The sequence below is a fragment of the Tamandua tetradactyla genome, chromosome 16, assembly GCF_023851605.1.
Source record: "Tamandua tetradactyla isolate mTamTet1 chromosome 16, mTamTet1.pri, whole genome shotgun sequence".
Taxonomy (NCBI): domain Eukaryota; kingdom Metazoa; phylum Chordata; class Mammalia; order Pilosa; family Myrmecophagidae; genus Tamandua; species Tamandua tetradactyla.
This window is the reverse complement of record NC_135342.1, coordinates 5180594-5200772: the sequence shown is the minus strand read 5'-3', so window position 1 is coordinate 5200772 and position 20179 is coordinate 5180594. Positions and strand designations below refer to the sequence as shown.

General features: G+C 40.4%; 1 pseudogene; it reads left to right on the top strand.

Annotated features, from left to right (window-relative positions):
• The first annotated feature begins 3905 nt into the window (after positions 1-3905).
• On the top strand, positions 3906-9593 carry LOC143658248 (leukocyte immunoglobulin-like receptor subfamily A member 6; annotated as a pseudogene).
• The last annotated feature ends 10586 nt before the right edge of the window (positions 9594-20179 follow it).

Genomic DNA, 20179 nt, shown 5'->3' with positions numbered 1-20179 from the left:
TCCATCTTACAGCAAAGTTCTCATGTTTCTCCTAAGGGAATGATAAATCCCAGGCTTATCCACCAGCTAGGTTTGGGATATGCAAAAAGGAAAAGTAAAGGTAAAGGTCTAGGTTAGGAACACATCATTCTGCCTTTTAGAACATGCTACAGCCAACTGAAGGAAAGAGAGGCCAACCCAGTTTTGGGAAAGTACAGGAAGTTTTCTCCACTTATATCTCCCATTTTTTTAAATCCAAGAGACTGTGTTTTTTATATTTTTGGAGCAATGCATTCATAAAAAGTACCTGAACACCTCCAGACTAGGGGTGATATCTTGACTGGTGCCCAAGTCAATCCCATTGTGTTGAACTTGGAGGTTCAAGATTAGAATTCTCCTTTTGGAGAAAATCAACATGGGTTTGGCATCTAATTCGTCACCACCCTGTCTACTGCCATAATCAGTATTTGGACCTCAGGAACACTTACTGCCCACGTAGACAGGGGACATGAAGCTTGGGGAAGGAATGAAATCCTCATCTACTCAATTGACTAAGTCATAGAAATTGGAGCTATTTATGAATTCTTTGGTCTGAAACCCAAACACCATATGTTACTCAGCCTAGCTATGGTAATGACCCATGTTATTAAACATTTGCAAGTTAGTTATTTCAAGAAACTATTTTTTCTAACATTACTATAGCTGCCTATACTTTTTACTTGTCAAATCTATATATTCTTTTCCTTCTCTAACTTTTTATTCTTTAATTTACCCTTGCTAATACTCTTAAATTCTGTACCCTCCTCCAGACCTCCCTCTGTTTTTTTTTTCCAGTCATTAAATCTCCCTTATTATTTCTGGTAGGGCAGGTCTCTTGTCGGTAAATTTTCATAGCCACTGTAAAACTGTGAGGATTTTAAACTCTTCCTCAATTTTACAGGAGAAAGTGGCAGGATATAAAATTCTTGGCTGGAAATCTTTCTCATTCAAAATCTAAAATATTTCATACCAGTGCCTTCTCACTCCATGGTGCATGTTGAATAGTCTGAGCTCAGCCTTACATGTTTTCCCCTGTATGTAATAAATTTCTTTTCTCTTGCTGCTTTCATGACTTTTTGCTTCTCTTCAAGATTTTACATTATGGTAAATATATGCCTTGGAGTAAGTCTATTTGGATTTATTCCATTTGGGATTCATTGGGCTTGTTTGGTTTGGATGTTCATGTTTTTTTATAAGGGTTGGGAAGCTTTCCATCATTATATCTTCAACTATCCTTCCTATCTCTTTATCCTTCTCTTCTCTTTCTGGTACACAAATAATTCTTACACTTATATGCTTTGTGTATGTATAATTTCCCTAAGATCAAGTTGCATTTTCCCCATGTTTCTTGCCATTTGTTCTCTTGAACATTCAATTTCATTTGTCCTGTCTTCTAATTTGTATGTCCTTTCTTCTGCCTCTTGAATTCTACTCTGATAAGTCTCCAATATACTTTTAATTTGGCCTATAGTATCTTTCATTTCTGTGATCTGATATTTTTCTACTTGTTTTTTCAAATTCTTCTTTATGTTCCTTCAGTGTCTTCTTGATAACAAGTGTCTGTAATATTTGACACAGTATCGAGGGTTTCCCCAGTGGTAAAGTTTCATAGTTCCACATTTTTCTCCCATCCCTTAAGGAACTTTGCCAATACTTTTTTATTATCTTCTTAATATACTCTGGATGTATGCAGGCATTACATTAAGCTATACAGGATTAAAGGACCTCTATTCTTATTCTGGGCTCCTTGTGTGTGATAGCTTAAATGATCTGTCTAGACAGGTTGAGTTAGATTATGTGCTACAGAAAATTTAGGTTCTGGAAAAAATAAGCTTTTCTTACTTTGGTTTCAAGGAGTAGATGAGGTTCTAAAATACACACAATGTCTTCCTTACCCCTGTATTCTGAAGTTCCTTAATCCTGACCTGATGGGCTTCGTTCTTACTCTAAATACCAGATTATACATATAAAAAACAACCTCTCAAAATTCAGAAATAGCAATGATCACACCAGACTAAATGTGGCTGCTGTAAGAGCTTACAATCTAGGCCGCCATTTTCTTATAAGTATTTTCTAAATGAGACCATACAGTAATTGTTCTCTTGTTTCTGGCTTGTTTGTTGCAAACATTTAATATCCTCCTTTATTATATTTCATATTTTAAGCATGCTTAATTAAAATTGCTTTCTATCCCACTAGTGACACCATAGAGGGTCGTCTCTGGCACTATCCATCATTGTCATTGCCCCTCGCTATCCATGTCTGCTAGGTGCTCCCCTCCCACTGCCACGACCCCCATAGAGTTTTTCCCTTGGTTGTTCTGGGAGTGTCCTGCCCCGTGGCATCTACCTTCCCAATTGTAGTGTCTGTTCAGGGTGGTGAGGGGTGTAGATGCTTCCAACATGAGCTTCATACTCATTCGTGAGGAGACACCAAGTGTGCCAAGGGTGTGTGTGTGTGTGTGTCACACACACATAGGGGAGGGGACTCAGTATGGCCATGGGCCTGGGTCAGTGAGTGTAGATCACCCAGTTCTCACCCACATACATGGGGAGGGGGAGCCCCAACTTCCCACCTCACCTCAGAGCTGGGAACACCATGTCTACCCTGAGAAGACCCTGGGGTTCCACTCTGCCCTCCACACAGAGGTGGATACTTCCATCCTAATGACCTCTCCCTGATCAAAGGAACTGGTGGGCCTCCATGATTGAAACTTTCATTTCTATTATGATGCAGATGACTATGCTTTTGGGTTTCATGTGTATTATGAGTAGTGTTTCTGGTTGGTTGGAGCAGTTAGGAGCTCTTGAGTTGGCACATCAATCTCCCACTTATACTGAGAGCCTGACAGCTGATTCTCTTGTGTCCCACCAGTTGGGCCTTGATCTGGTCTGGAAATTCACAAGGATTGAGCCCACTTCAGGACCCAAGTGACAATGGCTCCCACAGTCACACTGAGGACTGGTGTTCACCATCAACATGCCCCAAACGAGGAAAGTGAAGTTCAGAAAGGAGATGTTACACATCCAGGTCACACAGATGGTGGATAAAAATGAATATATAAACAAGATCAGATGCCTCCAAAATCAGAGCTCCAAGATGTTACATTGTTTCTGAAACCTTGACATTAGAACCACATGAGGTACAAAGTCATGCATGAAACCAGGGCCCTGTATGGGCAGAAATGACTGAAGGTATTGTTTTTATTAAAGAAGGGTTGGTGCTGTTGCCAGGAAAAAAGGGAAGGCCATATAAAGATGTTTTGGTGGAAACAAAAGCCACAATCAAGGGCCAGGTGGAAGTCATGTTTCATCTTCTGTTTCCTTGTATTTCTTCTTTATACTCATTGCCACAGAGTAACTCAACTTCAACTGCACAGTTTCTTGTGAAATGTGTCTCTTCACTTATCTTGGATTTGCAGAGAAGAATCTCATCTCACTAAAGCATCTCCAAGGTCTCATGTGACAATGGCCAACAGTAAGGACTCAAGAGTGACTTTGATGGATGGGCCAGGGAAGGAGACCCCCATGGGGGAGGCTGTGACAGGGACTGTCATGACCTCATCGCCCAAGTCTGGAGGAGAAGACCCAGAATTGGCACTGGGTGTTTTTGGTGCTACATTCTGTACTTTGGAGACGAAGGTAGACCAGGCAGACAGTGGTCAGGGTCAGGAGACCTCACTTCTGCCTGAAGTGTCTCCAGAAGACTGAAGCTTTCAGCCCCACCTTGGGGAAATGGGACCCAGTCTCCTGGGGAGGGGCAGTTTCCCTTCCTGTGGTGCTGCTGGGACAACACCATGATGGGTGGACCAACCTCCCACGGGCCACATACTGTGTGTCTGTCTGTCCTGCCAAACACTGTGGTCTTATCCAGCTGTGGAGCTGGACTCTGTGGGACTAGATGCCATGGTCCCCACCCTCATGGCCATGTTCTGCCTCGGTGAGATCTGAGAGGGGGAAGCCCCAGTCTGTGAGGGGTCCCATCCCAAACAGCCCCTGGTCTACCAGGAGACCCCAGGGTTTGGAGGCTCAAGGGGAAGAGAAGATCTGCTCAGGCTACAGGGTAAAAACTCTTATATGGAACTCTCTTCCAGGGCTGAGCTTTGGCCAGAGGATATGAGTGCAGGTAGGTGAGTTGACCCCAGAATTTCTATCCTCCTTGATCTGGGATAATGTGACAAATCTGGTAAGAGCCTTGGAGCTAAGAGTGGGGGAACTGAAGTTAGTCCACTAAACATTTTATTTCCTTCCAGGGACCCTCCCCAAGCCCACCTTCTGGGCTGAGCCAGGTTCTATGATCACCCACAGAAGCCACATGACCATTTGGTGTCAGGGGACCCTGGAGGCCAAGGCCTAATTTCTGGACAGAGAGGGAAGATCAGTGACCTGAGACAGAGCCCCCTGGAGCCCAGGAACAAGGCCAAGTTCTCCATCCCATACATGACAGAGCACTATGCAGGGCAGTATCACTGCTACTTATCACAGCTCTGCTGGCTGGTCAGCACACAGTGACCTCCTGGATCTGGTGGTGACAATAGGTGAGAGGACATGCAGGGGTCCCAGCCTCAGGCTCAACCCTTAGGAAGGGGGTCTGCTCTCAATTCTGCCCCATCACAGCCCACCCTGAGGAAAGGGGGTAATCTGGACCCCATTTACACAGCAACTCCTTCTCTCCTAGGGGTATATGGCAAACTCTCCCTCTCTGCCCTGCCAAGCCCTGTGGTGACATCAGGTGAGATTGTGACCCTCCAGTGTGTCTCATGGAGGGGATTTGGAGGGTTTATTCTGTCTGAGGAAGGAGAACACTAGTGCTCTTGGACTCTAGACACACAGTGACTCTCCACTGGGCATTTCCAAGCCCTGTTCCCTGTGAGTCCCAGCCACAGGGGGACATTCAGATGCTATGGCCACTACAGGGACAGACTCCATGTGTAGTTAGAACCCAGAGACCCCCTGGAGCTTCTGGACTCGGGTGAGCAAGTCCCATCCCTGCCCCATAAAGTCTTTAAGTTACCAGAGAGTTTAATGGGAGCCTTGTCCACAGGGGAGTCCCAGGTGAAAGATGGGGTGAGAGGAGCACAGGACTCCAGAGACACAGAGTGTGTGAGACACAGAGACCTGGAGCCCAGGATGAGGCCGGAGGTGCTTGGAGGACTGTCCCCTGCAGTCCACAGTGTCTCTTCCCCCAGTTGTGTCCAGGAAGCCATTCCTCCTGGTCCAGCTGTGTCCCATCATGGCTTCAGGACAGAGCCTGACCCTCCAGTGTTGCTCTGACATCAGCAATGACAGATTCACTCTGTCCAAGGAGGGGGAATGTAATCTTACCCTGCACCTAGGCTGGCAGGTTCAGATACTAACAGTGAACACAACCTCTCCTCTGAGTAGTCAGCCCCGAGTGAGCCCCTGGACATCTTCATCGCAGGTGAGGGGACTCTTGCTAGGTCCATCCTGGGACCCTGACTCTGTACCGGTCCTGCCATGGGACCTCAGGGCAAAATAGTCATGGGCTTTGGGTGTGGATCACAAGAAAAGGGGAAAGACAAAAATGATAGGGGATGGAGGGAGAGAGAGAGAGACTAAGAGACAGAGAGACTGAAAGACTGTGAGATCCTCAAAGAGGGGACCTAGTGAAATCACAGTTCAGAGCCAAAGTGGAGGATGGCAGCCCCTCACCCATCTTTCTCTCTAGGAGAACTCCTTTCTACACCCACCCTCTTTGTCCAGCCAGGACCCAGTGTGTCCTCAGGAGAGAAGGTGACCCTGCGCTGCCAGCCATGGAGCCCAATGGCCACTTTCCTGTCCAGGGATAGGGGAACCAATCACCCCCTGTGCCTTCAATCACAGTACCAAGCTCACCTGTATCTCACCACCTTTACCATGAACTCTGTGGCCTCAGGCCACAGGGGAACCTACAAGTGCTATGGCTCATACATCAGCAATTCCCACCTGTTGGCTCATCCCAGTGCACCCCTGGAGCTTGTGGTCTCAAGTGAGAAGACCCTTCTGTGAATGATGGTTAGTTCAGGCTATAACCAGTGGAGTTCAGAGACAGGTTGTGATGAAGTGAGCATAAAAGGAGGTTCTCCAGGAGGAAGGCACAGTCCATCCATAGGTGGACATAGACTGGGTCCCCTACTTGGGGGTATCCAATCCCTGAAGTATCAGACAGGGCTGGGGTGGAGAGAGGCCTCGGCAAGGCTTTGGGAGAACAACAGGAAACACAATTAGACTGAGATGGAGAAGGCAGAGCCCCCACCCACTCACCTGCTCATGTCTCCATCTCAGCATCAGAACCTCTGGGGGTCCCAGACCCTCTCCGCCAGGCATTAGCCATGCTCTAAGCTCATCTCTCCAATTCAAGACTTGGAGATGGTTTGTTTCCAGAAGTGGGTGGACATAAAGGTAACATTTCAGAGAAATTCCCAAGGATGATTGGATTTTACACATGTTCTGGGCAGAGGAGAGGGAGATGTCCAAGTGCTAAGGCAGAAGGAGGGACCAAGGATGGTGGGGCATAGAGGGATAGTGGTCTGTCCTCCCTCTCCCTGTCCAGAGGGTCCAAGAGGAGATAAGGGAGGGGCTTAGTCCAGGAATCCACATGGGAACAGATCCCCTGGGAGGCTGGAGTTGGGTCTGCACGGCCTCAGCTCCTCCTTGGGCATTTCTTGTTTTGACTTTTCTATTGCCATCGTATATTATTTAATAATCCTTCATTCCTGCAAAGATTTAAGTTTCATACGTAGCAAACACTACTTTCCCCTGTGAAATGATTGCATCGCACCTACCGCTTCCTTCTGCCTGGATGACAAGGTCTGGTTGTGCCAATCTGTCTCCATTACTCTCCTTTACACTTTTTTCCCCAAATTTTTGCATGTACATTTTACAATTTTATTGGGGCTAATGATTTTAAAATAAAAAACTAAATATCTTCATTGGGAAAACATTCAATTTATATCTTCACTACAGAGAATTAACTTCTTAATATTAACTCTTCTTATCAAAGATTTTTTTCAAATGCAGATTGTTATTAAATGGGAGATGTATTTTGAAGGTTTATTTCTCAAAATCATGCATATTCACAGTTTGGAATCAGAATAGCATTAACTAATTTAATATTGTATACAAAGATCATATCTTGCTTTTGTTTCTTAAATAATAGTCAAATGTTCATGACAAAGCTATTCATGAGGATATAGTAATTTTATTTTCTATCATCCTATTTCTTCAGGTGTGTGGTTCAACTGTTATTCCATTAAGCTCTTGTAACTTACAGATAAAATTATATCATCCAAAATAGAAGGGAAATTTCACTTCTTTTCTTCTAAATTGTATACTTTTTCTCTCTTTTCAAAAAGCACATGATAGCAATGCTGGATTAAAGTGTTCTTGCACTTCATTTTAATGAATCAGTTTCATATTTAGTCCACATTATTTTAAGGCACCCCCATTGAAAATTTATAGCTATAGCAAATTTGACCCATACATTTAAATCTGTTTTCTTGCTACATTATAGTTTTCTTGGGAATGGAGTCTTTTCCTAAAACTTTTACAGCTCCTGAACAATTATTTCTTTACTTATTGTCAAAGTAATGTACATTAAAAATGCATTTGAGTATCAAACATTTGGATATTAATGCAACTGAATTATAGCTATTTTCATTTATATTTTTGCAAATTTTCTAATGTGATATCTTCTTTAGAATTTTAGAATGGACCTTTATAATTTGCATTTTTATACATTTTATTTTGTGCGTGTGCGTGAGAGAGAGAGAGAGATTTTTATATGAATTCTAGTTAATATAAATTTCAAGTATTTTTTTTAATGATCAGATAATTTTAACAAACTACTGATTTCACTGTTCTTACAAGTTTGTAGGCCAGAACTGTTGACTGCTCTGAAGCATATGGTCACATTTGGAGGAGATTGAAGTTACCTTTTAAATAGAAATAAAATGATTCTTATACTCCTCTTTATACCTTACAGCAGTTTTAAGAAGTCTTCAAAAAAAATAAATAAAAGAAAGCTGATAGCCTGTTTTCTCTGCTCTATCTTCCCTGCCTGGCTTCCATGTACCAGTTCCCCTTCTCTTCTGACCCTTCTCCTCTAACACAGATACTTTGTCATTGAACAACAGGTGGGACTTTCCCTGGGCATCTGGTATACCTACAGACTGTGCTGCTATATGCTTGAGTCTTCAAGTAACTCTGGCTCCCTCCCCATCTTTCAGGATAAGCTTAAATGCCATCTCCATGTGGAACCTTCACTAATGACACTGATCACAACTGACTTGTCTGCACCCTATAGATTATAATTTAAATAATTAATCAAGCTTATAAATAGATATAGATGATTAATTCATAGACAGGTGATTGATTGATCGATTGATTGATAAGCAGAATAATGGATAGACAGATGCAAAATATATACATATGTGTGTATATATATATATATATATATATGCATATCTGAGAATATTCATTCTTCTAACTAATTTTTTTATCTGGTGTGGGTTACATGTTTATTATTGGTCTAACCAACTGAATTCACATGTAAAGAAAGCAGAAATTCTGTCTTTATGAGCTATTGACTTAAAACCACCCTTTATAGAAAATATACAACCATATATATACGTGTGTATATATGAATATAAATATATATGTATATCCAGTTGTAGGTAATCCTAACTATAAGCAGATTTATTTTATGAAAGAATAAATGCATGAAAAGACACATATAGAGATTAAAATATCAACCCAGTGGTGGTGGGGAAGTCTGCTGAAGTAGTGTGGGAGGATGACTCCCCAGACTGTCACTCCTTTGGGTTCTGACATTCAGGGCCACCTGTCAGGATCACCCATGCATCCTGTCCTCAGCTGTTGAATAAGTAAACTTTGATCTTCAGAGGATTCAGATTACTTGGCCTTGTGTGTACAATTGAATACAGTGCATACAAAAACTTAATTATTTCAGATTTAGGGGTAAAATTCTTAGTATTCTCATGAAGCCTGAACCCTTGGGGCCTGTTTCACTGTGACTCAAACCAAATTTGAACTCCAAAATCACAGGGAGCCTGGACTAATCAAATGAGACCATAGGAACCCAGCCACAGCAGGGGAGAGCTTCATGCAGACACCACATAAAAGTCTCTTCATGCAAACCCCAGGGATGTAAAATGCAGGACATGAGGAAAAGGTTCCCTCCAACTTGTCACTTGCTCCTCTTTTGTGCTATTGTTCTCAGAGACCCTCAAAACCATCTGCCCACCACAGCACAAGCCTGGATCTAGAGTAGTGAATAGGGGACAGTCTCATTTAAGGAAAGGGGACACATAGGCACATGACCTGTCAAGGGGAGTTGGGTGTCCTGGGTGAACATTAGTGCTCCTGGGGTGACTTCAGCTCACCCTAACATATGTAACCTCCATGTCCGTAACCCCTAGGCTCCACTCCCCAGGACTACACAGTGGAGAATCTCATCCGAATGGGCCTGGCTGGATTGTTCCTGGTGGTATCGCAGTGCTGCTGTTTCAGGCTCAGCACAGTCAGGGAAGATTCCAAGACACCACCAGGATGTAAACACAGGGAGGACAAATGCACCACTCAGAGTGGGGGAGCCTTGGGAAATATCTGAAGTGTCCAGTGGATATATAAGAAAACTGTTTAAAATGTCTGCTGAGAATCTTGTAGGGGAGCACGCATCATTGGGGTGCAGGAACAATGTCTCAATGTTCCCTGTAGAGGCCTCTTCTGCCATTAAACTGTGGTGCTTTCCCTTAACCACTGTTGACTTTCCTTGACTGTATCCCCTTCCATCCTCATCCCTGGGACATCAGGCTACATCCACACAGCACCCTGGGGTCCCCTCCTCAATACGCCTTCCTGCCCTGCCACCTTTTCAGGTAATATGCTTTTCTTTATTTCTACTTAGAACATCCCAGGATGTATACATTGATTTATCATCTTGTCAGCTTATATCATAAAGCCTGCTTTCAATCACTGAATAAATTAACTAAAGTCAGGTCCCAGCCTGGACAAAGATAAATTGTAAATGATGCCCTGGCACCCTCTCTGGACCCCATAAACCCTTTATTCTTCATCACATGCTATCTGGAGTAGTTTCCATAAAATATCATCGCTTGGAATCAGCTCACGTTGTGCTTAAATAGGCTACACAGAGGTGTGACAATAAACTGGCTCTCCAAAAATGCATGTTTTTAAAGAGCCCTGATTCATGGCCTTTGCCAATTTCTGTGCTATAAATATATAGTTTATGACCAGCTTTAAGATGCCAGTTACATTTCTGAGTGTAGAGTTAGGAAGTGATATGCACAATCTTCTTTTGCCAGTGAGTGTGAACCAGTTGCAGCATATCTCCGAAGGCTTTGAATTTCTACTTCTCTTTATTTCACACATAATGATCATTTCTACTTCAAAATCATAGCACAGTCTTAAAAATTTACTTATTTTAAATTATGGTAAACTATGGATAAGTTGAAAATCATTTTAGCCATCTTTAAGTGGATGATTCTGCAATATTGAATACATTGACTATATTATGTAACTTCCACTACCATCTATTTCAAATATTTTCATCAGCTCAGAGTGAAACTCTTGCTCATCAAGCAATAGCAACTGGCCATGGACGTGTGGATTCATCTCCGGACTCTCAGTTCTATTTCATTGATCTTTTTCTATACTTATGTTAGTAGCACATTTTTAACTACTGCAGCTTTGGGCTAAGGTGTTTTTATTTTCTTTCTATTTTTTTTCAGTTAGAGCAGGTGCAGATTTACAGTCATGCAGATAGTACTATTATGATTCACTCTTCTTTCTTTTTCTTTATAATTTTCAAGTATTTCTTTACAGGGTGGTTACCTTTGTCAATATAATTAAAATCTTAAACTTTTTTTTAGCATTGCAAACTAAATTTATTTTAGCATTTGTTCCCCCTATTATTTATTTTTATTCCATATGTTCTACTCATCTGTTGACAAGGTAGATAAAAGGAGCATCAGACACAAGGTTTTCACAATCACACAGTCACATGTGAATGCTATGTCATTATACAATCATCATCAAGAAACATGGCTACTGGAACACAGCTCTACACTTTCTGGCAGTTCCCTCCAGCCTCTCCACTACATCTTGAATAACAAGGTGATATCAATTTAATGCATAAGAATAACCTCCAGGATAGCCTCTCGACTCTGTTTGGAATCTCTCAGCCATTGACACTTTGCCTCATTTTGCTTTTCCCCCTTTTGGTCGAGAAGATTTTCTCAATCCCTTGATGCTGAGTCTTAGCTCATTCTAGTGTTTTTCTCAATCCCTTAATGCTGAGTCTCAGCCCATTCTAGGATTTCTGTCCCATGTTGCCAGGAAGGTCCACACCCCTGGGAGTCATGTCCCATGTCGACGGGAAGAGTGGTGAGTTTGCTTGTTCTGTTGGCTGGAGAAAGAGGCCATATCTGAGTAACAAAAGAGTTTCTCTTGGGGGTGACTCTTAGGTCTAATTTTAAGTAGGCTTGACCTATCCTTTGTGGAGTTAAGTTTCATATGAACAAACCCCAAGGCTGGGAGCTCAGTCTATAGCTTTGGTTGTCCACACATCAAGAATTCAACTTGGTTCCCGGTGCCTGCCCATGTAAAAAAAAAATTAATTAATTAATTAACTAAAAAAAAATAATTCAACTTGGGGAAGCTGAATTTTCCCCCGTTCTCACCACTCTCTGAAGGGGACTTTGCAAATGCTTTTTTATTCACTGATCAAATCACTCTGGGATTTATTGGGGCATCACTCTGGACAAACCAACAAAATCTCATGTCCTACTCAAGGTTCCATGTACTTATGGTGTTCAATTAAGCTGTCTACATAAGTTATATTAGGAAATGCACTAGTCAAAATATAAATTTTATACCAAACATTTTTTGCTTTAGTGTCACACATAAGTTGAAATTTTAAAATATTAATTACCATCTATTTTCAGCACCCTGCAATAATGACATTTCTATGCTCTTCCTCATGCAAAAGCATAAAATCTTAAACTTTGACGAGAACTGACCTGGTTTCAGGAGTATGCAATCTCTCTAATCCCATGTGTCTCCATCCAAATGCCTTTATGTTCTTTTTGTCTCAGGTTGCTTCTTTCCATCTTCATCCCATGTGCACATATATGGCAAAATTTTAATATATCATATTTTATATATTTTTATTGAAATGGATAGTGATATATCAATATACATGTAAATATGTATATATATGTAAACATGACTTTGTGTATATATACGGATAAACAAACACATATGAGGAAAGTATATATTTAAAGCAAACATCAAATGTAAATATTGTTTTAAAACCTCAACTCCTGTGTGAGACCAAAGGAAGAGATATTTCTTTGGTGCAAAATTTATATTTTTGGGTAGCGCAGCATGATCAGTTTATTAGAACACCATTGTAATGGAATTTTGAATACAGCATGAGATTTTGTTGGTCTGTCCAGGTTAATGTGATGCCCTGATACATCTCAGAGTAATTTGGGCAGAGAATAAAGAAACATTTTCAAAGTCTTGCTGGGGGCCTGGGAAGAATGGAGGAAATATTAAACTTCCCCATTTGTGGAATTCCTGATATTCTCACAAACAGTGGGGACAACCAAATCAATAGGCTGAGCCCTCAATCTTGGAATTCACCCCTATGAAACTTATTCCTACAAAGAAGAAGCTAGGCCTACTTATAATTATGCCTCAGAGTCACCCTCAGAGGACATCTTTAGCTGCTCAGATGGGGCCTCTCTCTTTAAGCCAACTCAGTGGGTGAACGCACTATGTTTGCCCGTATATGGGACATAACTGCCAGGGGTGTAAATCTCCCTGGCAATGTGGGACATGACTCCTGGGATGAGCCAGAACCCATCATCATGGGTTTGAAAAAGCCTTCTTGACCAAAAGGGGAAAGAGAGAAATGAGACAAAAATGTTTCAGTGACTGAGAGATTTCAAACAGAACTGAGAGTTTATCCTGGAGATTATTCTTATGTATTATGTAGATATCCCTTTTTAGGTTATGCTGTATTGGACTGGCTAGAGGGAAGTGCCTGAAATGTTAAGCTGTATTCCAGTAACCTAGACCCTTGAGATGATTGCATAAGAAAATAGCTTTTACAATGTGACCATGTGATTGTAAAAACCTTGTGTCTGATGCTCCATTTTTCCAGGGTATGGATAGATGAATAAAATTTAAAGACAAACATAAGTAAATAATTGGGTGGAGAATAAGCAAAAAAAATTGGATAGGTGGAAATACTAGCACTCAATGACAGGGAGGGCTAAGGGGTATGGGATGCATGAGATTTCTCTTTTTTCTTTTTCTGGAATGATGTAAATGTTCTAAAAATTATCATGGTGATGAACAGGCAACTACGTGGTGATATTTTGAGCCTTTGCTTGCATACTCTGGGTAGTCTATATGTGTGTGAATTTATCTCAACAAAAATATTTTTAATGTAAAAATTAAATAATTTTCAGGCAACAAAGGAGGTGTATTTAATCCTTCATATCACAGTCCTAAGCATCATGATTGAGTATAATACATTAAATCAGCAAAATAAAATCAGAAGATTTTAAGTAAAAGGAACACTCAATGCTACTGGAAAACTAAAATTCCAAAGGGTCACGACTATACATTTGAATTATTGTCTACTAAAGGAAAAGATACTGAAGTTATTCCATCATGTTATAATATGTCTGTAAGGAGGGAAATATACATTATCAACATCAGGGAATGGAATAAGTGGCCTTACTACTTATTGTACAAACACTGAAACAATGATTAATTTTGTTGCAGAGTGAATTCTCCACAAATCAGTTATAATGTTTATATAAAATTCCAATCAAGACCACAGCCATGGACTTCCGTAGAAGATGGCGGCTTAGTAAGACGCACGGATCTTAGTTTCTCCTCCAGGACAGCTACTAGGGGAGTAGAAACGATACAGAACAGCTCCCAAAGCCACGACAGAGATAAAAAAGACAGCGTACCCCATCCTGGAACGGCTGGCTGGCTGAGAGAACCCACTCTGGTGAGATCGCCGAGGGGTGCGGGCTTCACCAGGCGGGGCGGCAAGCGGCCGGAGTCACTCCCTTCCCCCTTCCCGGGCTGGCTGGGAGAATTGGACAGGCGGTCCCCTCAAACCATGGCGGCTGGCACCCACACCACGCGCGGTGCCCCGGACCAACTGAGAGAATTGGATCAGAAATTCCCAGGCCGCGGAGAACGGTGACGGGGGAGGGTCCCCTTCCAAACCCGTGACTCCCCGGGAACGTGCATTCTCCCGGGCGGGTCGCTGCCACTGGCACCCTCCCGCCATGCTTGTCACCCCGGGCCGACAAGGAAATTCGGACAGGCGCTACCCCAGGCTGCGGCAGCCAGCAACCCTCCCTGCATTCAGACCCCGGGCTCGCTCGCACTCTTCCAAGCCGCTTCGGCTAACGAACCTCCCGGACGGTGAGAGTTTTCCAAACTTAAAGGACCCACAGCACCTTTTACTTGTGGGACCCACGGACAAACGTGTGCCACGAGTGCCACCTACTGGGCAGGATAAGAAAAACAGAGCCCAGAGATTTCACAGAAAAATCTTCCAAACTTTTGGATACAACACCCAGGGAAATCTGTCTAAATGAGCAGACGTCAGCAGAAGATAATGGATCACGCTCAAAAAATTGAAAATATGGCCCAGTCAAAAGAACAAACCAATAGTTCAAATGAGATACAGGAGCTGAGACAACTAATGCTGAATATACGAACAGAAATGGAAAACCTCTTCAAAAACGAAATCGATAAATTGAGGGAGGACATGAAGAAGACATGAACTGAACATAAAGAAGAAATAGAAAAACTGAAAAAACAAATCACAGAACTTATGGAAGTGAAGGACAAAGTAGAAAAGATAGAAAAAACAATGGATACCTACAATGATAGACTCAAAGAGACAGAAGATAGAATTAGTGATTTGGAGGATGGAACATCTGAAATCCAAAAACAAACAGAAACTATCGGGAAAAGAATGGAAAATTTTGAACAGGGTATCAGGGAACTCAAGGACAATATGAACCGCACAAATATATGTGTTGTGGGTGTCCCAGAAGGAGAAGAGAAGGGAAAAGGAGGAGAAAAACTAATGGAAGAAATTATCACTGAAAATTTCCCAACTCTTATGAAAGACCTAAAATTACAGATCCAAGAAGTGCAGCACACCCCAAAGAGATTAGACCCAAATAGGCGTTCTCCAAGACACTTACTAGTTAGAATGTCAGGGGTCAAAGAGAAAGAGAGGATCTTGGAAGTAGCAAGAGAAAAACAATCCATCACATACAAGGGAAACCCAATAAGACTATGTGTAGATTTCTCAGCAGAAACCATGGAAGCTAGAAGACAGTGGGATGATATATTTAAATTACTAAAAGAGAAAAACTGCCAACCAAGACTCCTATATCCAGCAAAATTGTCCTTCAAAAATGAGGGAGAAATTAAAACATTCTCAGACAAAAAGCCACTGAGAGAATTTGTGACCAAGAGACCAACTCTGCAAGAAATACTACAGGGAGCACTAGAGTCAGAACCAAAAAGACAGAAGAGAGAGGTATGGAGAAGAGTGTAGAAAGAAGGAAAGTCAGATATGATATATATAATACAAAAGGCAAAATGGTAGAGGAAAATATTATCCAAACAGTAATAACACTAAATGTTAATGGACTGAATTCCCCAATCAAAAGACATAGACTGGCAGAATGGATTAAAAAACAGGATCCTTCTATATGCTGTCTACAGGAAACACATCTTAGACCCAAAGATAAACATAGGTTGAAAGTGAAAGGTTGGGAAAGATATTTCATGCAAATAACAACCAAAAAATAGCAGGAGTGGCTATACTAATATCCAACAAGTTAGACTTCAAATGTAAAACAGTTAAAAGAGACAAAAAAGGACACTATATACTAATAAAAGGAACAATTAAACAAGAAGACATAACAATCATAAATATTTACGCACCGAACCAGAATGCCCCAAAATATGTGAGGAATACACTGCAAACACTGAAAAGGGAAATAGACACAAATACCATAATAGTTGGAGACTTCAATTCCCCACTCTCATCAATGGACAGAACATCTAGACAGAGGATCAATAAAGAAATAGAGAATCTGAATATTAATATAAATGAGCTCGACTTAACAGACATTTATAGGACATTACACCCCACAACAGCAGGATACACTTTTTTCTCAAGTCCTCATGGATCATTCTCAAAGATAGACCATATGCTGGGTCACAAAGCAAGTCTTAACAAATTTAAAAAGATTGAAATCATACACAACACTTTCTCGGATCATAAAAGAATGAAGTTGGAAATCAATAATAGGCGGAGTGCCAGAAAATTCACAAATACGTGGAGGCTCAACAACACACTCTTAAACAATGAGTGGGTCAAAGAAGAAATTGCAAGAGAAATTAGTAAATACCTCGAGGCGAATGAAAATGAAAACACAACATATCAAAACTTATGGGATGCAGCAAAGGCAGTGCTAAGAAGAAAATTTATTGCCCTAAATGCCTATATCAGAAAAGAAGAAAAGGCAAAAATGCAGGAATTAACTGTTCACTTGGAAGAACTGGAGAAAGAATAGCAAACTAATCCCAAAGCAAGCAAAAGGAAAGAAATAACAAAGATTAGAGCAGAAATAAATGAAATTGAAAACATGAAAACAATAGAGAAAATCAATAAGACCAGAAGTGGGTTCTATGAGAAAATCAATAAGATTGATGGGCCCTTAGCAAGATTGACAAAAAGAAGAAGAGAGAGGATGCAAATAAATAAGATCAGAAATGGAAGAGGAGACATAACTACTGACCTCACAGAAATAAAGGAGGTAATAACAGGATACTATGAACAACTTTACGCTAATAAATACAACAATTTAGATGAAATGGACGGGTTCCTGGAAAGACATGAACAACCAACTTTGACTCAAGAAGAAATAGATGAACTCAACAAACCAATCACCAGTAAAGAAATTGAATTAGTCATTCAAAAGTTTCCTAAAAAGAAAAGTCCAGGACCAGATGGCTTCACATGTGAATTCTACCAAACGTTCCAGAAAGAATTAGTACCAACTCTCCTCAAATGCTTCAAAAAAATCGAAGTGGAGGGAAAACTACCTAATTCATTCTATGAAGCCAACATCACCCTCATATCAAAACCAGGCAAAGATATTACAAAAAAAGAAAACTACAGACCAATCTCTCTAATGAATATAGATGCAAAAATCCTCAATAAAATTCTAGCAAATCGTATCCAACAACACATTAAAAGAATTATACATCATGACCAAGTAGGATTCATCCCAGGTATGCAAGGATGGTTCAACATAAGAAAATCAATTAATGTAATACACCACATCAACAAATCAAAGCAGAAAAATCACATGATCATCTCAATTGATGCAAAGAAGGCATTTGACAAGATTCAACATCCTTTCCTGTTGAAAACACTTCAAAGGATAGGAATACAAGGGAACTTCCTTAAAATGATAGAGGGAATATATGAAAAACCCACAGCTAATATCATCCTCAATGGGGAAAAATTGAAAACTTTCCCCACAAGATCAGGAACAAGACATGGATGCCCACTATCACCACTATTATTCAACATTGTGTTGGAGGTTCTAGCCAGAGCAATTAGACAAGAAAAAGAAATGCAAGGCATCAAAATTGGAAAAGAAGAAGTAAAACTATCACTGTTTGCAGATGATATGATACTATACGTCGAAAACCCGGAAAAATCCACAACAAAACTACTAGAGCTAATAAATGAGTACAGCAAAGTAGCAGGTTACAAGATCAACATTCAAAAATCTGTAGCATTTCTATACACTAGTAATGAACAAGCTGAGGGGGAAATCAAGAAACGAATCCCATTTACAACTGCAACTAAAAGAATAAAATACCTAGGAATAAATTTAATCAAAGAGACAAAAAACCTATACAAAGAAAACTACAAAAAACTGTTAAAAGAAATCACAGAAGACCTAAATAGATGGAAGGGCATACCGTGTTCATGGATTGGAAGACTAAATATAGTTAAGATGTCAATCCTACCTAAATTGATTTACAGATTCAATGCAATACCAATCAAAATCCCAACAACTTATTTTTCAGAAATAGAAAAACCAATAAGCAAATTTATCTGGAAGGGCAGGGTGCCCCGAATTGCTAAAAACATCTTGAGGAAAAAAAACGAAACTGGAGGTCTCGCACTGCCTGACTTTAAGGTATATTATGAAGCCACAGTGGTCAAAACAGCATGGTATTGACATAAAGATAGATATATCGACCAATGGAATCGAATAGAGTGCTCAGATATAGACCTTCTCATCTATGGACATTTGACCTTTGATAAGGCAGTCAAGCCAATTCACCTGGGACAGAACAGTCTCTTCAATAAATGGTGCCTAGAGAACTGGATATCCATATGCAAAAGAATGAAAGAAGACCCATGTCTCACACCCTATACAAAAGTTAACTCAAAATGGATCAAAGATCTAAACATTAGGTCTAAGACCATAAAACAGATAGAGGAAAATGTAGGGAGATATCTTATGAATCTTACAACTGGAGGTGGTTTTATGGACCTTAAACCTAAAGCAAGAACACTGAAGAAGGAAATAAATAAATGGGAGCTCCTCAAAATTAAACACTTTTGTGCATCAAAGAACTTCATCAAGAAAGTAGAAAGACAGCTTACACAATGGGAGACAATATTTGGAGATGATATATCAGATAAAGGTCTAGTATCCAGAATTTATAAAGAGATTGTTCAACTCAACAACAAAAAGACAGCCAACCCAATTACAAAATGGTAAAAAGACTTGAAAAGACACCTATCAGAAGAGGAAATACAAATGGCCAAAAGGCACATGAAGAGATGCTCAATGTCCCTGGCCATTAGAGAAATGCAAATCAAAGCCACAATGAGATATCATCTCACACCCACCAGAATGGCCATTATCAACAAAACAAAAAATGACAAGTGCTGGAGAGGATGCGGAGAAAGAGGCACACTTATCCACTGTTGGTGGGAATGTCAAATGGTGCAACCACTGTGGAAGGCAGTTTGGCAGTTCCTCAAAAAGCTGAATATAGAATTGCCATACGACCCAGCAATACCATTGCTGGGAATCTACTCAAAGGACTTAAGGGCAAAGACACAAACGGACATTTGCACACCAATGTTTATAGCAGCGTTATTTACAAATGCAAAGAGATGGAAACAGCCAAAATTTCCATCAACAGAAGAGTGGCTAAACAAACTGTGGCATATACATACGATGGAATATTATGCAGCTTTAAGACAGGATAAACTTATGAAGCATGTAATAACACAGATGGACCTAGAGAACATTATGCTGAGTGTGACTAGCCAAAAACTAAAGGACAAATACTGTATGGTCCCACTGATGTGAACGGAAATTCGAGAATAAATTTGGAATATGTCATTGGTAACAGAGTCCAGCAGGAGGTAGAAACAGGGCAATTGGAGCTGAAGGGATACAGACTGTGCAACAGGACTAGATACAAAAACTCAAAAATGGACAGCACAATAATACCTAATTGTAAAGTAATCATGTTAAAACACTGAATGAAGCTGCATCTGAGCTATAGGTTTTTGTTTTGTTTTGTTTTTACTATTATTACTTTTATTTTTTCTCTATATTAACATTCTATATCTTTTTCGGTTGTGTTGCTAGTTCTTCTAAACCAATGCAAATGTACTAAGAAACGATGATCATGCATCTATGTGATGATGTTAAGAATTACTGATTGCATATGTAGAATGGTATGATTTCTAAATGTTGGGTTAAATTCTTTTTTTCCATTAATAAAAAAAAAAGAGAAGGGGTAATTGGAGCTGAAGGGATACAGACTGTGCAACAGGACTGGATATAAAAACTCTGAAATGGACAGCACAATACTACCTAATTGTAATGCAATTATGTTAAAACATTGAATGAAGCTGCATGTGAGGTATAGGTTTTTTTTTCTCTCTATTATCGTTTTAATTCTTATTCTGTTGTCTTTTTATTTCTTTTTCTAAATCGATGCAAATG